This window comes from Silene latifolia, chromosome 4 (genome assembly GCF_048544455.1).
Source record: "Silene latifolia isolate original U9 population chromosome 4, ASM4854445v1, whole genome shotgun sequence".
NCBI classification, from domain to species: domain Eukaryota; kingdom Viridiplantae; phylum Streptophyta; class Magnoliopsida; order Caryophyllales; family Caryophyllaceae; genus Silene; species Silene latifolia.
In genome coordinates this window covers 79,014,237-79,036,578 of record NC_133529.1, presented here as the reverse complement: position 1 = coordinate 79,036,578, position 22,342 = coordinate 79,014,237, and the positions used below count along the sequence as shown (strand labels likewise).

The 22,342-nt window shown below is 39.1% G+C and overlaps 1 non-coding gene across 1 annotated transcript; it reads left to right on the top strand.

Moving 5' to 3' along the window:
• The first annotated feature begins 13,396 nt into the window (after positions 1-13,396).
• LOC141653966 (small nucleolar RNA R71) lies at positions 13,397-13,505 on the top strand. Its single transcript, XR_012547552.1, has one exon. It is a non-coding gene; the product is annotated as a small nucleolar RNA R71 (small nucleolar RNA).
• The last annotated feature ends 8,837 nt before the right edge of the window (positions 13,506-22,342 follow it).

Sequence of the window (22,342 nt, the reverse complement as noted above, 5' to 3'; positions counted from 1 at the left end):
TGTTGAATTTGGTTGAGGAAATTTTGTTTTTGGTGATGGAGAGGATGAGGGTTTTGGGGTTTTTGGTAGTGTTTGAATGTATGAATGAATGAAATGAATGTGGGATTGGGTATTTAAAACACCCGAAATTTTCAAAACCGCAGGGGGAAGACGAGCGGATTCCCGTCGGGACGCTCGGATTCTGCTCAATTTGCTTCAGGAATTCTCGCCTAAAGACGAGCGTCTTCTCAGCTAGGACGCTCGGATTCTGAATCAAAGACGAGCGGATTCCCTTAAAGACGAGCGGATTCCCTTATAGGGATTTTTCTTATTCTGCACTGGCAATAAGACGAGCGTCTTCTTGCAAAGACGAGCGGATTCTTTCAGACGAGCGTCTTCTCTGCTGGGACGCTCGGATTCTCTAACAGACCAAAATTTTCAATTTTGCAGCTCATTTGGATGGACGGATTTGTCCATAGACGCTCGGATTCCCATAAGACGAGCGGATTACCCATAAGGACGCTCGGATTCCTCCTGGTCTACCCGGATTCAGTTCCATCCGTGCACTTGCATATCCCGTGTCATTTTCATTCTTCATATCCCGTGTTCTTCATTGTAGGGGCACTACGAAGGCATGAATAGCCTAGGCAATTGCTATCCCCACACTAATCTAAAGCACTACACATCAATAAAATCATTAGTCCCTCCCTCACTTCTCTCAAAAATGATAAATATCTTGATCAAGGCAATAAAAAATCCAAAAATGACAAAAATACAATGTAAGAATTAAAATGCAAGTTAGGGAGTTAGAAATATTTACAAGTGGTGGTTTGGAGAGGACTCCACCAAACTCTCATCCTTAGAGAGATGTCATGGGGGCATGTTCAAGGTGTTGTTGATGTTACTCAACACCTTGAAGTAGTAGTCAAAAGCTTGTTCATTATCATGATAAAGATCCTCAATAGATCTTTGCACTTGTTGTCCTTCATGTTGGTCTCGATCGATAGCATTACCAATGTAGGGATTAAAAATCCCTTCAAACTCATCGTCCCAAAGACCGCAAACTTCATCTACTTGATCATTAAAGATCTCTTGAGTTGATAGAGACAACTCTCCCACTTTCTTGTTTTGGCCAACAAGGCCATCTTCTTCATTTGTCATGGATGAGCTTTTCAAGCTCTCTTTGTTCCTATTCTCTTGCTCTTTGAATGGAGCATCATCAATTTTCTTCTTCCATTGGAATTCCGACTTCTTCCTTGAAGGAAAAGTAGATCTATATACTTACATATTCATATATGTTTTAATTTAATTTTGTCATAAAATTAAAGATTGATCTTATGCATGCAAACATTAAAACAAAATAAGGAAGAAACATGTTCTTACATTGTGTTTTCGGTTCAAATGGGCACAAAAGAGATCTCCTTCTCTTTTGTTCTTGAGCTTTCCTTTTGGATGAACAAAGACCCAAGTGTAGGATCTCTCCCAAGGAATTATACCCAAAGCTTACTCTTAATTAAAATTAATATTATGAGTACTAGATAATATTAACTTTGTAGAAAAATTGACCCAAAAATAATTTTGGTTTTTATCCCAAAAACCGGTTTTTGAGAGGAGAAGAGGAAGTGGAATATTTTTATCTCTCTAAAAATATTTTGATAAGATGAATTGAATGAATAATAGACCATCACATTATAGTGTATATGGTAAAATTTAAGAGGAAAAACCAAGTGGTTTTTTTTTCTCTCTAAAAAACCGGACAAGAGGAGGGGGAGGGGAGCCAATGCATGCACTCATTTGTCTTCACAATGCACAATAGGGTTGCATGGCTAGATTAGTAGGTAATCATTATGCCCTCCACTAATATAATCAACATATAATTAGCTTAATCCTCCTCTAATTTTCGGTACATATAGTTAATATGGAATCCATTTTATTTTTGTCAATTTGTCAATATGTCACATGTCACATAAAAATTGCTATGTATTTTTAACATATTAAAAATCAACGTATCAATAAAAATACGTCATATACAAAAATCGACTTTAGTAATTCATAATTACTTGTACCAAAATATTTTACCAATTATAAATCACAACAAATTGTATTTATAATAATTCATTCAATTTTAATTGTTTCCTTAAACAATAATTTCATCTGAGTAATGATACAATTCGATTACTCAGACCGTATCTCATTTTAATCAATTTCAATGTGCTACGTAAATTTTACTTCCAAAATCGTCCGTCAATTTTCAAGTAATTTAATTAACTCGTAACATTATACGATTAATTAAATGATCAATTAAGAGTGTTGCCCTATAGGTATGACCTAGGGGATCAACTGATCACCACCGTCGCACGACAGTAATGTCAAACTCTAGTCAGCCAATCATTACCGATATATGTTGATCGATTGACATAAAAAAATTACTTCCCAATTGTATTCTTTAAAACGAGACTTAAACATGTGATCATCATGATCAACAGTTGTGATCGCATTATTGTCGGAGGACACATATTCCAACAATCTCCCACTTGTCCTCGACAAGTGTGCGTCACCAATTCTCTTGTCCTATTACTATCTCCCACTCAATGCAAGGTGTCTTTCAGGTCGTACTTGCAAGTGATCATATCGAGAGTGGTTTCCTCGATCCGAGAATAACCGATTGACCGGATTTATCTATCATAGATACCTTCCGAGCGTGGCCACGCATTTCCAGTTCATTACTCCTCGAGTGGCCCTGAGATATTGTTATAACCCTGACTAGGGGTGGACAATTCCTATCGCACTCATTCCCTTCGACTAGCCACAGCCATCATAACCCAAAATATGCCCATTTGACCCCATTTACGAAGGTCGTAGTAACACAAATCAAAGTTAATCAAAACGTGCCATCTTAGGCGAATAGTCTTTAGTCAAAAGAATCGACTCATTTGAATACTATAGTAGCTCTCGCCACGACCAGGCTATATAAATTTGCCAGAACTCTATAAGCGGTCATAAAGCCCGACATAATGTTCCTAACATCTTGCCTATGTGATCGGCTAGTCATCTCACATGACTTTATGGCACTTGAACTTGCCATCAATCGCATCACACTCTAGTCACTTCGAGACGTCACCTCATACAAGTGACCATGGGCAAATACTATGTTAATCCGTGTTCACTTTAACGGGGTTCAATTGTCACTACAACCCGTTTGGATGTAACTGATACCGTCGTTTAGTACCAAAAATAGATTTAATTTTCCAAACTAAAACTATAGCTAGTGATAGTAAGGGTCGAACCACAGAGAGACAAGGTTGATTTTGTTTGCTATTTTTCAGTCTATAAAGTAACGATAAATTGAGGGTTTGAAATCGATTGATTAACTGGCTAATTGCTAAAATGAATATTCTTAACAAGATAAAAAGAGGATCGGGAATTTCGGTTCACCATGGCAAATAACAAAGTCATCAAGCAGAGAGATCTCATAATACGGTCTCAGGGAAAATAAGCTAGTCTTTCGATCAAAGCTCAAATAACCTCACGGTCTTAATAATTCCCTAGAATTTATCAAAGTTTTCACTCAAGAGAAATTCTAAATCTAGCGATAAATCAAATTACCAATCTTTCGACCTAGCAAAGAAATCCATCAAAAGATAACAAGACCAATACGGAAGAACTCATGCTACACAACAATCCTAATTTTATACCATGGCTCACCTAATTCCCAATCAAAAGAATTACCTACGCATAATCATGACTACACTAATTGCGAAATTAACAAATAAGGACAAATTCAACATGATGGAATCTAACTAGAACAAAGGAGAGAAATTCAATTATCAAATTAATTGATGAAGCAAGAATTAAATTAACAAGCAAAAATAAGAAAAATAAGAATTGCATAAAAGGCTTACTAATTGAATATCAAGAACAAAGCATTCGAATCAAAGGTTTCCGTCTCAAGCTAGATCTCAAAACTAAGTTTTTTCCAAATGAAAAACATAACCTAAAAGTTGCTTTGCGTTCTCTACGATAAAAAGATACTTGAAAGTTAATTACAAGTTGGGCTTTTAAAAGTCTAACACGGAAAATTAAACGTCACTCGAAATAAGGTCGATCGATCGTCAAAGACGGTCGATCGATCAACATGCGAACAAAGAGCTTCGTCGAGCTCCAGTGGTCGATCGACTGAAAGGCGTAGTCGATCGACTGAAAATGCTGTGCAGTGGCTCCTTGTTGCTTCCAAACAACTCTACACTCCTTGCACGCATCTCAAGGTGAGTGAAATGAACTCTCCTTCCTCTTGGCTTCCTTGAACTTGCTTCCGGAGGACGAACTTGGCTTGATTTAGCCTACTTCCACGCATTCCTACAATAAATCATAGAAAATGCAAAGTAAACCGTTTCGGGAGAAATAGTGGCCTTAAGCTATCAATTATGCATGGAAATACGTGCCAAAACCGCAGATAAAGTGTATAGAATAACCAAACCTTGCTTGTCCCCAAGCAAGCACTATGACCCGTATAAAACTAAATGGAAAGGAGTACATTTCAGAGCTAACTACAAGTCAATGCCAAACCATTTAATGCCCAAAGTCCACTACTGCGAAGCTTAAATCAAGCGAACAAATTTATGCATATCATAGAATTAAGTCGGGCGTTCGACCTTGCAAGACTCATACAATCGGACTCTCCCGGATCGCTCTTCTCTCAGCAAAGCAAATGGTAAGATAATATGTAAAGAGAGGGAAGAAAAGTATAGTCTCTCACCTAGACTGCGACCGACAAAACATGTATGCTTGACTAGCATGAATAATGATTCTATTTACCGTACATACGCATAACCACCGTCAAGGACTATCACATGCCGAACTATCGCAAAATTTGGTTATGTGAGGCTAAGTGGGAAAGAAGGGGCAAAACAATTATGGGAAAGTGAAGGTAAGAGCCAAGCTAGTACCTAACGAACCATCAGAAACCGAATCCCGTTCTTCCAACTCAACAGAAAGAACATGCCTTTATTGACTAGGCAACACAAAAATCCAAACGAACGCCTCCAAATCGAGAGGTAAGCACATGAGGCGTGTCTTCATTTCAGCCAAGACTTATTATTTCAAGACTCTCTTTTTTTTTCATTGTTGTTGCTTTCTTTTTCTTTCATTTTCATTTTTTTTTTTCAAAACCTGAACTGGTGGTCGATCGACCAATGATGGCTGTCGATCGACCACCCTGCACACTTCAGAGCATTCTGCCCAGGAAAACAACTTCTCTTTTTTTTTCATTTTTTTCTGAATTTTTTCTTTCTTCCTGTTTTCAGGCTGAAGTAAACCCGTCACTTCTCAAAAATACCCGCTCCAACATTACAAGAGCGAACCAAAACTGCTTAAGACACCAAATTCCTCTACTACTTCCTAGCTTGGCACAATGGTAGGCTAAGTATGGGGTGTAGTTGAGGGCAACTGGCAATTTTGGCTTATAGTGGAGTTTAATGGGGTAAAATGAGAAAGGGGATGATGCAATAATTCTCTAAACATGCAATACCGACCACAAACCAATGCGTATAGGCAATAAGAAATCAAAACTCATACACGTGCAAAACATGAAATGAAGGGAGTAACTACTCTCAAACCTAAATTAACCGGTCATAAATGTCACCAGTTATAGGCTCTAGATCTCAGAAGGTATATGTAGTTTGCCAAAAGTAATGAGTCAAGTCTAATTGCCCGAATTGGATTTCATAACAAAATTTGAGATATCGCTTTTAATTCTTGCTAAGCAGCTATGAAAAGGCAAGGAATGGCATATTTGACTAATAGTGCAAAATCATCATTAAAACTCCAATCCGACTCAACTATATGCAAAAGTAAACGTGATATTTTTGGTTTTTTTTTTCTATTTTTTTTTTTTTGAATGGTGAAAATAAAAACAAATGCAAGCAGAAATGCACTAAACATGTGACGGAAATGCAATAAAAAAAAACAAATGCAGATGCAAAACAAAAGGCATATGCAAATACCCTCCCCAAACCAAAACGCACAATGTCCCCATTGTGCTCAACAAAGAAATCACCAAAAAAAAATGGGAGAATAAAAGCATAAAAAGTAAAAGGAAGCGAAAAGAGAAAGGAAAACAACTCACAAAATACGACCTCCCCAAACCAGCCAAAAACGGGAGGTCACCGGATCTAATCTCCACCCTCGTAGGAGGGGTCGCTCCTCGTCGGACCCGACTCACTCTCCTCCTCCTCCTCGGCGGCGGGAGTAGCTCTCCTGGAAGTGGAAGGACCGGTAGTGGTGGTGGTAGGAGGGGTCTCCTAGCGACCGAGGGTAGCCACCCACATGGGGAACAAAGTAAGAAGGGTGAGCCCAGTCACCGTTGGGAAGCATCCCCCCCCGAGCTAGCTCGTCGTAGACCGGGAACAGGGCGATGGCCGTGTTCAATCTGTGCTCGTTGAAGCTCCTGCACAAATCACCCAAGACACGTGACATTGCCCTCTGGTCCATGACCGGAGGGACAACTAAGGGAGTAGGTGGTCGAAAAGTGGAGGTGCCAGCAGTGGGAGCAGTGGAGGTAGGGGGTGCCTGTGAAGAGGAGGCACGAGCCCTCCTCGAAGTACTAGCAGAAGGTGTGGCCGCCACCAGAGGAAGCCCGTAACTAGGCGGGGCGGCGAGCCCCCTCAACAATGGTGAGGGCGGGACGAGAGGGTAGCCGATGTGAGGATGCGGTCACGGATGAAAGAGTCAATCTTCCACCGCATCTGTCTATCGACCCAATAGACGCCCCTCGCGTAAGGGAGGTCCATAAAATGCAGCTCAGGGTCAATGGGGTCCTCCTGTCGAGGGAAAAGTAAAACAAGGCGGTTGGCGATACGTGTCACCAAACCGCCACAAACAATGGTGGTCAAGTTGCCCTCACTTACAGTCTGAAAGTGAGCGGCGGTCAAGTAGGCAATGTTATAGATGCGGGCTTTCCGACGCTCAACGTTCAGATAACCCGCCAAAATTGAAAGCTCAATATTATTCACATTATTAGACTCTTTACGGCCAAAAATGGTATTGCCCATTAGCCGTAGAAAATAACGAAGAGGGGGCAAGTGGACGGAAGTGCCCGTCCTCCTCGACCCGTAAGTGTCACCGATACAAGACCACATGGTCCGGTGAGTGTCAGAGGGGTCCGAGGTTCTGCCCTCGGAGTAAAGACCCGAAAACCCGCAAAATCGCAAGTGTCGAGAATAATTGACATTAAAAAGGCGAAAGGAAATGCAGGGTTTGGTCTCATCAGCCTCAAAGGCTTTGGAATCAAAAGCGTAAGAGGAAAAGAATTCAAGGGTCAAAACATAATATGTGAACTCAGCCATGTCCACAAGACCTATCATACCCGTCCCATTTAGCAGGGACACGACCGACTCATAACAGCCTAGTTTCTCCAAAGTGTCTTTATGGAGAAACCGGGTGGCTGTGACCTTTACAGTCGAAACAAAGAAGGAGAATTTAGCGCGCTGAATAGGTTTTTCAAAGATAACATGCAGATAGTCAGGTAGACTATCCGTAGTGGATTCTATCATCAGAGGCGGTCCGCGTGGCCGCTTAGCAGGCCGTTGGCTCGATTGTCCCTCTTGCATTGGCGCTTTTCCCTTTGTCATTGTTATTCCTGCAAAAGAGTCAAATTAGTAACAAACAACCAACTTAAGTTTCAAATTCAAGAAACCCGAATCAAAATCAGACCATCCACGCAAATTAGGGTTTCGAAATTTTTGGGGCAAACTGAAATAACCGTCTCCCAGTTGCTAATTAGTGTCGAAAATCAAAGGGGAAAGCCTAGAATAAGCAATTAAAGTACATAAAAGACCAGGAATCACACCCTAAAATCGTTTTCCCCAAATCGATTTTTTCGACTCAAGGGCACATTACTCGAAAATTTCGCATGGAGCTTCAGCAAAACTCGAATAAAAAGCATAAAGATAAGATTAGAAACATACCTTGATGATTGCTTTGAAGATTGAAACAAGAAAGGCAGAGAATGAGGCGGATTTGCAGTTGAAAACGCGAAAAAGGGAGAGGATATAGGGTTTGCTCTTTTCTGATTTTGGGAAAAATGAAAGAATGAGAAAATAAGGATAGAAACTTCCCTTATCAGCTGCCTCTGAACCCGCGGATTGGTCGATCGACCAATTTACTCGGTCGATCGACTGATCCTTCATTATCGTGGCTTCTGGACTCTCCTTGGTGGTCGATCGACTATGTGACCCAGTCGATCGACCACTTCCCTATGCACAGTAGCCTCTGTTCTCCTCGCTTCAGTCGATCGACTGAACCTCCTAGTCGATCGACTGTTTGAACTGGCAATTGGAATCAAATTCGTCAAAATTCATTTTGCCATCATAACTTCCTGTCTTTCTCTCGCAAAAATCCAGTAAACCGCTTACGCACTTTGCATAAAATAAATTCCTGCAGAAATTATCAAAGGCGTACAATTTTCCCAAACCAAGAAATTGCAAATGCATGAAAATAAAGGAAACAAAACAAGAAAACTTAAAATGCAAATTGAATGAAATAACAAAATAGAAATCCTAAATTACAAAAAAAAATACAACTCGGTTGCCTCCCAGTTAGCGCTGGTTTAAGGGGTCCCGCACGACCCTTTTACCTCACTTCTCATCATCTGATAGCGGATCGAAGTACAAAACCTCGACCTTCCCAACATATGCATCTGATCCATGATAGTGCTTCACATATTGGCCATTTACCTTGAACCTTTCTCCAAAGAAGAGAGGTCTCCAATTCAACGAGATCCGAACTTTGTGACAACCATGGACCGTATAGGGGCGGTCCACACTGGATTTCACTTACCAGAAATAAACGAATACGAGCGTTAAAAAGAAGTACCTTATCGCCAATATGGAACTCGCGCTTTATGATTCTCTTGTCGTGCCAGCGCTTTGATTTCTCCTTGTAGATCCTTGCATTGTCATAGGCCAGCAGCCGAAATTCCTCTAGGTCATTCAGCTGTGTCATGCGTTTCTCACGAGAGAGGTTAGGATCCAAATTCAAATCACAAATAGCCCACCAAGACTTACGCTCTAACTCAACAGGTAAATGACATGTCTTACCATAAATCAATCGGTACGGTGACATCCCGATTGGCGTTTTAAACGCAGTTCTATAAGCCCATAAGACATCAGCTAACTTGAGACTCCAGTCTTTCCGTGATTTAGAAACAACTTTAGCTAAGACTTATTTCAATTCTCTGTTAGAAACCTCAACCTGACCACTAGTTTGGGGATGATACCCCAAACCTCTACGATGTTGGACACCGAATTTAGTCAATAAAGCACTAAGTTGTTTCTCTTTAAAATGCATTCCCCCATCGCTAATGACAACCCGAGGGACGCCAAAACGAGGGAAAATAATCTTTTTAAATAATTTAATCACGGCCTTTGCATCGCAATGGGGAGTAGCAATAGCTTCCACCCACTTGGATACATAATCTCTACACTACGAGGATATATTTATTACCTTGATCGCTCGGAAAAGGTCCTTGATAATCGATGCCCCAGACATCGAAAATCTCGACCTCAAGAATGCCTACCTGTGGCATCTCATGTCTCTTGGAAATATTCCCCGATCTTTGACAAGCATCGCATTCAGCAACAAAACTGCGACAATCTGCATGCAAAGTTGGCCAATAGAAACCAGATTGGAGTACCTTAGCTACGGTCCTGGACGGACCGTGATGACCACCATAAGCAGAAGAGTGGCAAGCCTCTAGGATATCCTTCACCTCCCACTGAGGTACGCATCTCCGGATGAGACCGTCGCACATTCCTTGAAAACATAAGGATCATCCCAAAATACTTGTCTAGCATCATAGGCAAACCACTTCTTCTCACGCCATGAAAGCTCGGGTGGTATCCTACCCGTCACAAAGAAAGTTAGCAAAATCAACAAACCACGGAGGTGGATAAGACCCTGAAGTAGTAATAGCTAACAAACTCTCATCAGGGAAAGAATCATTAATAGGCAACGAATCCTCCCTTTCTCATTTGTAGACGAGATAAGTGGTCAGCTACCACATTCTCTGCTCCTTTCTTATCTTTGATCTCCAAATCAAACTCCTGCAAAAGGATTATCCACCTCAAAAGCCTCGGCTTTGCATCTTTCTTAATAAAGAGAGTCTTCAACGCCGCATGGTCGTGTAAACAATAACTTTAGAACCTAACAAATAAGACCGAAATTTGTCTAAGGCAAAAACAACGACTAGAAACTCTTTCTCAGTGGTAAAATAGTTGACTTGAGCCTCATCCAGAGTTCGGCTCGCATAGTATATGGCATTCAAAGCTTTATTCTTTCGCTGTCCCAGAACTGCACCGATAGCATAATCGCTGGCATCACACATGATCTCAAATGGGAGGTCCCAATCAGTAATTTGAATGATTGGCGCAGAAACTAGGGCCTCCTTTAACCTGTTAAAAGCGACATGGCACTCATCAGTAAATTCAAAGACAGCATCCTTAAGGAGCAATTGTGTAAGTGGTTTAGCAATTTTTGAAAAATCCTTAATGAAACGTCGGTAAAAACCAGCGTGACCAAGGAAACTCCTCACTCCTTTAACATTCACGGGAGGAGGTAATTGCTCAATCACTTGCACCTTTGCTTTGTCAACATGTATACCTTTATCAGAAATCAGATGCCCTAACACAACTCCCTCATTGACCATAAACTGACACTTTTCCCGTTTAAAACAAGATTAACATCTATACAAATGATGCATGACTTTATCAAGGTTAGCTAAATAACGATCAAAGTCACTGCCATAAACTGAGAAATCATCCATGAATACTTCCATAATATTCTCTATATAATCAGAAAAAATCCCCATCATGCACCTCTGAAAGGTAGCAGGGGCATTACATAATCCGAAAGGCATTCTACGATACGCAAAAACACCATGTGGACAGGTAAAAGTAGTCTTACTCAGATCGTCCGGATGAATAGGGATCTGAAAGAACCCTGAATATCCGTCTAGAAAACAGAAAAATTTGTTAGAAGCAAGTCTTTCAGTCATTTGGTCAACAAAAGGGAGGGGGAAATGGTCTTTCTTGGTGGCGGCATTTAACTGTCTATAATCAATGCACATCCGCCACCCTGTCACTACTCGAGTTGGTATTAATTCATTTTTATCATTTTTAACCACGGTAGTCCCTCCTTTCTTCGGGACTACCTGAACTGGGCTAACCCACTTGGAGTTGCCAACTGTATAAATAATACCTGCATCAAGTAGTTTCATCACCTCAGCCATAACAACTTCCTGCATCTTTGGGTTCAACTTGCGTTGACCCTGTCTATAAGGCTTGTGGCCTTCTTCCAACTCTATCCTGTGCATACAGACATCAGGGCTGATGCCCTTAATGTCATCCAAAGAGTAACCCAAAGCCTTCCTGTTTTTCTTAAGTACACACATCAAAGCAGACAGCTGGTCATCGTTAAGCTTAGAGCTAACAATAGCTGGGTACTGCTCCGTATCATCTAGAAAAACATACTTAAGATTAGGAGGAAGTGGCTTACGCTCCGGTACCTTTACCTCTACAGCATAGACAGAATCAGCTTCAATGGTGTAGCAAGTGTTCACCAAGTTATCGTTGGCCAGGCTCAAAAGCATCTCATCTACTTCTTCATTGAGCTCGTAGCTCTCCATTGAGGCGACCAAAGCATCTGGCTCCTCAGCATTCTCCACTGTATTACCTGCACACTCATCTAAATGGGTTAGATTGGCTAAGGGATCCTTGGCTAAGGATTCCCTCCAATTACAAGTAACAACCCTGTCAACAATATCAATGGAATAACACGTATCCTCATCAAGCGAGTTCGGTTGCCTTGTGAGCAAGACTGAACTCAATGGTGTCATCCCCTACCTCTAAGGTGATGGTTCCGCGTTTGACATCTATCACAGCCCCAGCTGTATGTAAGAACGGTCTGCCTAAAATAATAGGTATCTGACTATCCTCTGCAATGTCCAAAACAACGAAATCGACAGGTATAAAAAACTTACCCACTCGAACGGGTACATCCTCTAGAACACCTATAGGTCTCTGAGTCGATCTATTTGCCATTTGAACGGTAATATCGGTCACCTTAAGTCTACCAATGTTTAACCTTTCGCAAACAGAATACGGCATGACACTAGCACTGGCCCCTAAGTCACAAAGGGCCTTTCCAATTACGTGGTTACCTATAGTGCAAGGAATTGAAAAACTACCCGGGTCCTTTAATTTAGGTGGCACATTAACTTGTGAAAGAGCATTACATTCCTCCACAAACGCAACATTGCCATCATCACGAAAGTTTCTCTTACGATTCAAAATATCTTTCATAAATTTAGCATAAGAGGGTACCTGGGTAATTAAATCAGTGAAAGGAATCGTTACCTCGAGATTCTGGACCATCTCCAGAAACTTACCAAACTTACGCTCCAGCTTGGTAGCCTTCAAACGCTCCGGATACGGGACTGCAACACTGGCCGTAGGATCAGTAACCTTTGGCTTCCGTAGGTTTAAAACCCCCATCAAATCATCAATGAGTGATGAATCATGCAAACTAGTTGACGGATTTGCATCCTCTCGGAGATCCGATCGATCGACCGGTATGGATGGTCGATCGACGAAGTAAGTCAAGCGTGAATAGTTTCGACCAGAATTATCGTCATCGGGTATCTCGATCGATCGATCGAGGATGTTGGTCGATCGACTGGATGTGTTAGGTGTGAATAGTTTCTGACCAGAAACTATTTTGTCTGACAATTCAGTCGATCGACTGGGAATGTTGGTCGATCGACCAACGATCTTGCATTCGATTCGACTCGTTTCGCATCGAATTCGGGCGAGCTTCTTCATCATTTCCCGAGTCCTCCTTTGGCTTGTCGGGACTTTCATAAGAAAGGCCACTTCTGAGATTGATGGCATTGATCGTCTCAACTGGCCCTTCACATTTAATTGAAGAATTAGCGGCTTGCTTAGCCTCCATATTCTCCAATTGTTTCACAAAATTCCGTGAGGACTCAATCCCTACGCTTCCATATTCGCCACTTGAACCAAAAGGAGTTGGACCATCTCTCTTAACTTCTCGATCTCATCCGAGTTTTGAATAGGAACTTCGACTTTCCCCTTGGAAGCTTCAGAAGTCTCGAGTTTCTCGAGACGGGTAGAAATGGAAGTTATAAGTGTCACAACAAAGCATCATGTCTTCACTTTGCTTTCGTGACTTACCACGTGAACTTCCAAACTCAGCTTTATGGACTGCCATCTCCTCAATGGTGTTCCAACCTTTACTTTGACCGGTATTATTTTGGAACCTACCATTAGCAGCTGCATCCAAAATGACCTTGTAATCATCATATAAAGCATTGTAAAATAGGTTGCAAAGATACCATTGCTGGAAACCATGATGAGGGACAACTCGGACCAAACTTTTGAAACGTCCCCATGCTTCACAAAAATCTTCGTCGGCTCCTTGCTGAAAACTCGTGATTTTACTCTTCAAGGCATCAGTCTTCGAAAGCGGGAAGTACTTCTTGTAGAAGGCTAATGCTAAAGATGTCCAATCAGTGACTCCAACTGCGACCCTATCGAGGTAGCGGTACCAATCTCGCGCCGAGTCCTTCAAGGAGTATAAGAAAATAAACCCCTTTACCTCATCTTGAGTTACCCCATCCGGTATAGGTATTGAACAACAATAGTCCGTGAAAATTTCCATATGTTTCAGGGGGTCTTCATCTGGTAGATCCGCGAACTGATTCCGTTCCACTAAATCAATATAAGAGGAACGAAACTCGAATTTACCGGTAGAAGGGATAGGTAACTGTTGCCCCTTTGGAAGGTGGTGCTCCTTTGGCTGAAAATTATCATATATCGTAGCCATAACTTCCAAAATGAGAGTACTCAAGTCTTCCTCTCAAAAACCTGTCCTCTAACTGTGCAAAAGCAAAACTAGAAGCAAAGGTAAGCAACGGCCTCAAGGAACAAAAGTTCCTTGAGACAAGGAAAATAAACTAAAATAAAGCAAACAGAATTACACCGTCTCCCCGGCAACGGCGCCAAAATTTGATACCGTCGTTTAGTACCAAAAATAGATTTAATTTTCCAAACTAAAACTATAGCTAGTGATAGTAAGGGTCGAACCACAGAGAGACAAGGTTGATTTTGTTTGCTATTTTTCAGTCTATAAAGTAACGATAAATTGAGGGTTTGAAATCGATTGATTAACTGGCTAATTGCTAAAATGAATATTCTTAACAAGATAAAAAGAGGATCGGGAATTTCGGTTCACCATGGCAAATAACAATCGGTCAAAGCAAACAGAGATCTCATAATACGGTCTCAGGGAAAATAAGCTAGTCTTTCGATCAAAGCTCAAATAACCTCACGGTCTTAATAATTCCCTAGAATTTATCAAAGTTTTCACTCAAGAGAAATTCTAAATCTAGCGATAAATCAAATTACCAATCTTTCGACCTAGCAAAGAAATCCATCAAAAGATAACAAGACCAATACGGAAGAACTCATGCTACACAACAATCCTAATTTTATACCATGGCTCACCTAATTCCGAATCAAAAGAATTACCTACGCATAATCATGACTACACTAATTGCGAAATTAACAAATAAGGACAAATTCAACATGATGGAATCTAACTAGAACAAAGGAGAGAAATTCAATTACTGAAATTAATTGATGAAGCAAGAATTAAATTAACAAGCAAAAATAAGAAAAATAAGAATTGCATAAAAGGCTTACTAATTGAATATCAAGAACAAAGCATTCGAATCAAAGGTTTCCGTCTCAAGCTAGATCTGAAAACTAAGTTTTTTCCAGAATGAAAAACATAACCTAAAAGTTGCGGCGTTCTACTGATAAAAAGATACTGAAAGTTAATTACAAGTTGGGCTTTTAAAAGTCTAACACGGAAAATTAAACGTCAGCTCGAAATAAGGTCGATCGATCGTCAAGACGGTCGATCGATCAACATGCGAATGAAGAGCTTCTGTCTGAGCTCCAGTGGTCGATCGACTGAAAGGCGTAGTCGATCGACTGAAAATGCTGTGCAGTGGCTCCTTGTTGCTTCCAAACAACTCTTCACTCCTTGCACGCATCTCAAAGTGAGTGAAATGAACTCTCCTTCCTCTTGGCTTCCTTGAACTTGCTTCCGGAGGACGAACTTGGCTTGATTTAGCCTACTTCCACGCATTCCTACAATAAATCATAGAAAATGCAAAGTAAACCGTTTCGGGAGAAATAGTGGCCTTAAGCTATCAATTATGCATGGAAATACGTGCCAAAACCGCAGATAAAGTGTATAGAATATGCACGTATCAGTAACAATGTATAAATTAAAGATAAAAGACAAAAGTGATTATGAACATGAACAAAAACAACACTTTTATTTCATTTCAAAATCTAACATAGACTTGGTATACGTTTAAGTCCCATGGACACAACATGTCCATCATGCTTAGCCTGCGATAAGGGCTTGGTGAGCGGATCGGCTATATTGTCATCCGTCCCAACCTTACAAATCGCAATTTCCTTTCTTTCAATGAAATCTCTTATTACATGATATTTTCTAAGTACATGTCTAGATCTATTACTAGACTTTGGCTCCTTAGCTTGGAAGATCGTCCCACTATTATCACAATAGAGAGTGATGGGATCATTGGCGGTAGGTACTACTTTTAGACCTTCCGTGAATTGCCTGATCCAAACAGGTTCCTTAGCGACTTCGATCTTTGCAATGTACTCACCTCCGTTGTAGAATCCGCGATTCTGACTTCCTTGAAGCTTCTCCAGCTTACGGCACCACCATTGAGCATGAAAACGAAACCAGCTTGTGATTTCAAGTCATCTCTATCTGTTTGAAAACTTGAGTCCGTGTATCCATTAACACGCAACTCAGTGTCTCCTCCAAACACTAGGATAGAATACTTAGTTCTTATCAAGTACTTAAGGATGTTTTTGACGGCAATCCAGTGACTCTCACCTGGATTTCCTTGATATCTACTCGTCATGCTCAAGGCATACGAGACATCAGGACGTGTGCATATCATGGCATACATGATCGATCCAACAGCGGAAGCATAGGGGATCGATTCCATGCGTTCAACATCATGGGGTTCGGAGGGCGATTGAGTCTTGCTCAATATCGTCCCGGTTACCATAGGTACCAAACCCCTTTTGGATTTGTCCATGCTGAACCGTCGAAGAATCTTATCAACATAAGACTCTTGACTTAGTGCCAATATCCTCTTGGATCTATCTCTATGGATCCGGATACCTAATATGCGTTGTGCTTCTCCTAAATCCTTCATTTGGAAGTGGTTACCTAACCACTTCTTAACAGAAGACAACATTGGAATATCATTTCCAATGAGTAGTATGTCATCGACATACAAGATTAGGAACACAACATTGCTCCCACTAAATTTCATGTATAAACATGGTTCCTCAACACTTCGAGTGAAACCATTTTCCTTTATAACATGATTGAATCGATGATTCCAACTTCTAGATGCTTGCTTAAGACCATAAATGGATCTCTTAAGCTTGCACACTTTGTTAGGATTTTTAGAATCAACAAAACCTTCGGGTTGTATCATGTACACCTCCTCTTCTAAATGCCCATTTAGAAAAGCGGTTTTGACATCCATTTGCCATATTTCATAATCATGAAATGCGGCAATCGCTAACAAAATCCGTATGGATCTTAGCATGGCTACGGGGGCGAAGGTCTCATCATAATGGAGACCTTGGACTTGGGTAAATCCTTTTGCCACTAGCCTAGCTTTGTAGACATCATCATGTCCTTCTATGCCATTCTTGATTTTGAATATCCATTTGCATTGAAGGGGTCTTGCCCCTTTAGGCAAATCTACCAAGTCCCAAACTTGGTTTTCTTGCATAGAATCCATTTCGGACTTCATGGCTTCAAGCCATAAGGAAGAATTAGGACTAGAGATTGCGGCCTTGTAGGTGGCGGGCTCGTTACTTTCCATAAGCAACACATCGAGTGTTCCATCTTCCTCTATAAGTCCCACATATCGATCAGGATGGCGAATAACTCGACCCGTCCTTCTTAGTGGAGGAGGTACAACCGCGTTAGACGACGAAGGAACTTCTTCTTGCATCTCTACCTCGGTTTGTGGCTCTTGAACTTCGTCAAGTTCAAAATTTCTCCCACTCTGTCTCTTAGAAATAAATTCTCTTTCTAAGAAGACAGCCTCGCAAGACACAAACACTTTGTTATCTTGAGGTTTGTAGAAGTAGTATCCTCGAGAAGTCGAGGGGTAACCTACAAAGATGCATTTTTCGGATCTTGGGGCAAGCTTGTTGTCGTTCTTAGTTTTGACATAATCATCACATCCCCAAATCTTCATATAGGATATATTGGGGATCTTTCCCGTCCACATCTCACATGGAGTCTTTTCGGTGGATTTTGTTGGACTATTGTTCAAAGATCGAATTGCGGTTTGAATTGAAAATCCCCAAAACGAGTTCGGTAACTCGGTTTGACTCATCATGGATCGAACCATATCAAGTAGGGTTCGATTCCTCCTTTCGGCAACACCATTGAGTTGTGGTGTTCCGGGTGGAGTAAGTTGTGATATAATACCACAACCTTTCAAGTGTGAATCAAATTCAAGGCTAAGATATTCTCCACCACGATCGGATCGTAGTGCCTTAATCCTTTTGTTCAATTGGTTCTCTACTTCGTTTTGAAATTCTTTGAATTTCCCAAACGCTTCACTCTTATGCTTCATCAAATAGATATACCCATATCTACTCAAGTCATCCGTGAAGGTTATGAAGTAGTCATAATTACCACGTGCGGTGATACTCATTGGTCCACATACATCGGTGTGTATGAGTCCCAATAGTTCACTAGCTCGTGTCCTTTTACCACTAAAAGGATTACGAGTCATCTTGCCAAGTAGGCAATATTCGCATGTACCATATGATTGATAATCAAATGGTTTAATCACATTAGTCGAAATTAATCTTTTGATGCGATTCTCGTTTATGTGACCTAATCGACAATGCCAAATGAACGCTTCACTTGGGTCACTTGATTTGAGTTTCTTTGATTGAATGTTATAGATATCATTAGTCGGATTTGAGGTCTCTAAAATGTAAATGCCATTGATAGAGGAAGCTTGGCCTATAACCAAGTCGTTCCTAGAAATAGTACAACGATTGTCCTTAATGACAAAACAAAAACCGTCCATGTCTAGCATGGCGATTGAAATAATGTTTTTAGAGAGCGTAGGCACATAAAAACAATTATGTAAATACAACTCAAATCCGTTAGGCAAAGCTAAAACATGAGTTCCTTTGGATTTGGCCGCTACCCGAGCTCCATTTCCAAGGCGTAGATCCACATCTCCCTTGCTAAGCCTCTCCACATCTCTTAAACCCTGTAAATGATTACAAAGGTGAGAACCACAACCGGTATCTAGTACCCATGTCGTAGTGGAAGTATAATTTATATCAATAACATAAATTTCCTTAGGAATTTTACCTTTTGGAGTGATGATTCCTTCCCTTATATTTCGCAAATATACGGGACAATTCCTAAGCCAATGTCCGATGCCATAGCAATAATGGCACTCATCATTAACTTGCTTGAAGTTTTTGATTTTCTTTCCCTTCTTCTTAAACTTTTTGCCCTTTAAAGCAAGAACTTGATTGCTTGAGCTCCCCCCGAGACAAAGATCCTACAGATTGTATGAGGTAGTCTTCCTGAGACGGGCTCACACGAGATCTAGTAGTAGTAGGTGGTTTAGAAGAACTGATGAAGTTAAGGTTTCCATCCGAACCTATCCCAAAATGAAGTTCTCTAGTAGTGTCGAAATCATTGTTGGAGCATACGTCGTCAAAAACATTGTGGTAAGACTCAATAGTTATTGGTGCGGTAGCATTTGATGGATTCATTGTAATGAACTACAAATATGGAGGAAAAGGAAATATTAACATTTGTCTTTTAATATCATACTTGTAAATGATTAACAAGATATGAACATTTATATAGTGACCTCTACCCAACTATTATAAATGATTCCAAGACCCAAATTCATATTGACTTAGGCACGGTGGGGCCGATACATCCTTTATCAATATAACTCGGTGGATTAACGTTTAATCGATTCTACTTTTAGAACTCTTGGTCGATAATATTACATTAACATTTATCTTTTAGCCCAAAACACATCCGACAAGGGCACGGTGGGGCCGATACATCCCTTATCAAAAACTTTTGTTGAGTTCAATCCAAATTTCGAATAAATGTGTCCATGATCCAAACCCACATTAACTTGGGCACGGTGTGGCCGATACATCCCTTATCAACATGAATTCAGTGGATAGACATTTATCACCCACTTCCCCTACGTAACAAGGTTTGTACCCCGGTGGGGCCGAGCGCACTCCCTCGCGAAATAGGTTTTCATGGTTTCTACTATTTGGTAAGGCTATGTCTCAATTAATTGTTGCGAGAGGTCATGTCAATTTATTATCTATCACGTTTTAAGTGAACTAAAGCGGTGAACTACGATAATTTTAATTGACACGGTCGATAAACTCGATAAAATGACAATGCATGTTTTAGTTATGGCGATTTAGCGATGCATGTGACATAAAAATAAAATGCAAGCATAAAATAAATCCTAGTATGGCCTTCCTAAAATAGAAAAACTATTTAACTATTACATATTCGGAAACCAACTCCATTGGTCCCTTGAGCTTCGGTTGTGGCACGCATCTCGAGGTAACACCGTCTTTATGTATCACCATCTTGAAGAAATTCGTCTTTCGGAACTCCGAAGTAAATAAATTTACATAACAAATTACATAATTTCCTATTATACATTTGTAACTAAAATAAAATTAAATCTATTAAATTACAAAACGGTGATACGAGATCACAATAAATTACAACCGAATCGATATTCCCATACATTTCGGGAAATACCAATTAAAAACTAAGGCCATACTAAGTAAAATTACATAATTCAAAAATTACATAAATTAAAATTATGACAATCATAAAGAAAATGCAGCATTATAATATGTATGAACATGCCCAATTTTATGCTAAATCGCTTTTAATTAGCCAATATCGTATATTACTCGGTTTTTACGGATTTGCGTGATTTCAACATTTTATAATCACAAAAATTACATAAATTCATATTTATGCATAAGTTAATTACCCTAACCTCTTAGGATTCAAAATTTAGTCTTTACTAATTATTTGGCCATAATTAACTCATATTTCTAAAATTGTTCATTAATGGACCAAAAATTACAAAAATAAGCTATAAACTTCAAATAAATCACAAAATTTCAAATAAATTTGAAATTTGAAATTTAAACTCATGAAAATTCTGGAAAAATACCATGACACTCATAATGTTCAAAAACTTAGGTTAAAAATTTTGAAATTTTTAAGGAAAAACAATGTTGCGGTTTATCGGTTTTAACTAAAATAATCATAAAAACATGAGAAAAAATTTATTCATCAACTTTTCAATTTTATATCTGAAAAAGATAATAAAATGCAACATATCATGTTTTTCTTTAGTCATAGAGTATGTATTATCAATATTTCACTAATAATGTCACTATTCATGCTATTTTTCTTCAAAAATCCATAAATCATGCAAAAAGACTTCACTATAGCCTATTATTTTACAAAAATCTTGTAAAATTGCATGTGACAACATAATAAATTTCTATGACCAGATTCGAAATTTATCTCATATTAACCTATTTTTCACCTAAATCCGAATTTAATAATGAAAAATCCATTTTTCGAGCATAAAAAGTCCAAAAATTATGAAAATTTACAGGTTATCTCAAAATAATATATGTGACAACATATCCAAAAATCACTGGAAAATTCGAAGTATAGCTAATTTTAGACCGAAAATGACATTTTTACTCATAAAATCATATTTAAATGCCATTATTGTATAATATGAACAATAAAAATCCGTAAATTTAACCAAAATATCCTAAAACATTTTAGGACCAGAAATTTAATTATGCATGGATTAATTTCGTGATATCTCATAATAACACAAACTATTCAAGTTTTATATGTTATTCTTATAACTCGGAAAAACTTTTAACCGATTTGCATGCAAACAACCATGGCTCGGATACCGATTGAAGGAAAATTAGATCTATATACTTACATATTCATATATGTTTTAATTTAATTTTGTCATAAAATTAAAGATTGATCTTATGCATGCAAACATTAAAACAAAATAAGGAAGAAACATGTTCTTACATTGTGTTTTCGGTTCAAATGGGCACAAAAGAGATCTCCTTCTCTTTTGTTCTTGAGCTTTCCTTTTGGATGAACAAAGACCCAAGTGTAGGATCTCTCCCAAGGAATTATACCCAAAGCTTACTCTTAATTAAAATTAATATTATGAGTACTAGATAATATTAACTTTGTAGAAAAATTGACCCAAAAATAATTTTGGTTTTTATCCCAAAAACCGGTTTTTGAGAGGAGAAGAGGAAGTGGAATATTTTTATCTCTCTAAAAATATTTTGATAAGATGAATTGAATGAATAATAGACCATCACATTATAGTGTATATGGTAAAATTTAAGAGGAAAAACCAAGTGGTTTTTTTTTCTCTCTAAAAAACCGGACAAGAGGAGGGGGAGGGGAGCCAATGCATGCACTCATTTGTCTTCACAATGCACAATAGGGTTGCATGGCTAGATTAGTAGGTAATCATTATGCCCTCCACTAATATAATCAACATATAATTAGCTTAATCCTCCTCTAATTTTCGGTACATATAGTTAATATGGAATCCATTTTATTTTTGTCAATTTGTCAATATGTCACATGTCACATAAAAATTGCTATGTATTTTTAACATATTAAAAATCAACGTATCAATAAAAATACGTCATATACAAAAATCGACTTTAGTAATTCATAATTACTTGTACCAAAATATTTTACCAATTATAAATCACAACAAATTGTATTTATAATAATTCATTCAATTTTAATTGTTTCCTTAAACAATAATTTCATCTAAGTAATGATACAATTCGATTACTCAGACCGTATCTCATTTTAATCAATTTCAATGTGATACGTAAATTTTACTTTCAAAATCGTCCGTCAATTTTCAAGTAATTTAATTAACTCGTAACATTATACGATTAATTAAATGATCAATTAAGAGTGTTGCCCTATAGGTATGACCTAGGGGATCAACTGATCACCACCGTCGCACGACAGTAATGTCAAACTCTAGTCAGCCAATCATTACCGATATATGTTGACCAGTTGACAG